Source organism: Hevea brasiliensis, chromosome 5, assembly GCF_030052815.1.
Source record: "Hevea brasiliensis isolate MT/VB/25A 57/8 chromosome 5, ASM3005281v1, whole genome shotgun sequence".
Lineage (NCBI taxonomy): Eukaryota > Viridiplantae > Streptophyta > Magnoliopsida > Malpighiales > Euphorbiaceae > Hevea > Hevea brasiliensis.
This window is the reverse complement of record NC_079497.1, coordinates 25,535,312-25,537,602: the sequence shown is the minus strand read 5'-3', so window position 1 is coordinate 25,537,602 and position 2,291 is coordinate 25,535,312. Positions and strand designations below refer to the sequence as shown.

The 2,291-nt window shown below is 38.0% G+C and overlaps 1 pseudogene; it reads left to right on the top strand.

Moving 5' to 3' along the window:
* Positions 1-337: 337 nt before the first annotated feature.
* On the top strand, positions 338-432 carry LOC131180478 (small nucleolar RNA R71; annotated as a pseudogene).
* Positions 433-2,291: the final 1,859 nt, after the last annotated feature.

Below are 2,291 nucleotides of genomic sequence, written 5' to 3'. Positions count from 1 at the left end.
ATTTCATTCTGAAGCCACACACCCTCCTCTGCAGTTGTCGCAGTGTTGGTTGTTCATCCCTACAGCATTGGCTTGCATTCTATCAAGCCTTTTTGTGAGTTGGTTGAACTGAGCATTTATCATGCTTAGGGCATCCACTTCCAGGATCCCTGCTGTTCTTCTTGTGTTTCCCCTTTCATTTGACCACTCGTAGTTGTGATAAGAAACCCTCTCCAGAAGTTCAGGTGCTTGTGTTACTGTTTTCTCCATTAGGTCACCTTCTGTAGCTGAATCTATTGTGCTCCTTATAGAGGGCAGTAGCCCATTATAGAAATTCTGAACTATGAGCCAATCCTCTATGCCATGGTGTGGACATTCTCTCTGTAAGTTTTTGTATCTCTCCCATGCATCATAGAGTGATTCACCTTCCTTTTGCCTAAATGTGTTGAGTTCAACCCTCAAATTTGTAGTCTTTATAGGTGGGAAATACCTTGCCAGAAAAGCTTGTGAGAGGTTTTCCCAAGTGGTGAATGTTCCAGCCGGTTGTGAAAGTAACCACTTCCTTGCTCTATCTCGAAGGGAGAATGGGAATGCTCTGAGTCTTATAGCTTGATTAGAGACTCTATTCATCTTGAATGTGTCACATAGGGCAAGAAAGCATTGGAGGTGGCAGTGTAGATCTTCTGTAGGTAAGCCTCGAAACTGGGTCTGTTGAATAATTTGGAGCCATGCCGGTTTCAATTTAAAGTTGTTGGCCTCCACTGTAGGTCTTGTAACACTGGGCTAAAATCCTTATGTAGAAGGAGCTTCGTAGTCCCTCAGGAGTCTTGGTCTGTAATTGTCATTGGCCATGACGGGAGTTTCTAGATTTACTGAATTTTGTTCTTAGCATTTTTTTTATCTCCTGATGATTCTTAAAGTCCTATCTATTTTGGGATCCAAGTTAAAGACTTTTTCCTCTGGTTTTGTTCTAGTCATGCACCAAACCAAATACCTAAGAGAAAATAAAAGAAATAAAACAAATTAAGTAAAATTAAATAATAAATGCAAATGCCTAAATCAGCTAAATTACCCTATCGTTTAATATTACTAAAATTAAATTCCTCGGCAACGGTGCTAAAAACTTATTTGCTGGTTTTTTAACCCTATAAGTGCACGGATCGCTAATAAGTAATAAAGTGATGAGTAGAGTATTGTCCCATGAGAAATTTAATTAGTAAGTACCAAACTATATAGCAATTTTGACTGTCTAGGCTACCGAATAAAATAGGGGAGTGAGATTGATCTATTTTGAATATTAAAGACTAGAAGGATAATGAATTTAAAATAATCTTTCTAAACAATTCCAGAATTAAGATTTCACATTTTAACCTTATTATGGATGTAATCTTGCCTATTCATTGGATTGAGAGTCTTTGCTTTCATGGAAATTAATCATAGGGTATCCTAGGTCCTCTCTCAAGGCACTTAAGGTGTGTCTCAATTAGAGCTAAACTCTACTTTCGTTGGTGATTAGTCCTAATAAAAACCCTTTAAGATCTGTGATTAATTTTAAAACTCCACAAAGGTCATCAGCCTATCTCAAGGTCAGATTTTCTAGGTTCAATACTCTGATTTTCCAATACCAATATTCACCTTTCAGTTCTTCAATTAGTATCTTCTATCATGTCTAAGTGGGTACCAGCACATAGCTTGCATTAAGCACATAGAATATTAAATCAATGAACAAAACTCAAATCCAATAGATAAAACTCAATAGTTGTCCATAATATGATTACAAGCGTTACTCTTCTAATTCCAGAATATAGAAACTACTCACTCATGGTGAGTTAAGCACACATAATAAAAATGAAATAAAAGAACATAAAAATAGTCTAAAAAAATATAACAAAAGAGCCCAAGAGAATCTGCAGCTTTGATCTTGTGGAACTTCGGCTGAGGACTCCTCCTTGATGCTAGTGCACTATTCTTCTAGACAGCTTGAAGAGAATAATAGAAATGTTGATGTCCTACTTGGGATTCAATTCCCTCTATGTTTTCTGCTGCTTCTATTTATATTGAACAATCTAGGGTTATGTTTTAGAGCCTCTAAGGCATCAGGAGTCTCTTCTCTCAGCAAAACCTAGAGCTGGAACCCTAATCCGGAAACTAGCTATCGGTTGATGCATGGCCCGTGTGTCACCACACAACCTAGGGCCATGTAACTTACTGGAGCTTGAACGGTTGCATCTTGTGTCAGTGTAAGAGTTTACACGGGCCTCAAGAGGTTACACAGGTTAGATTACACGGCCCATGTACTATTGCTCTTCCAG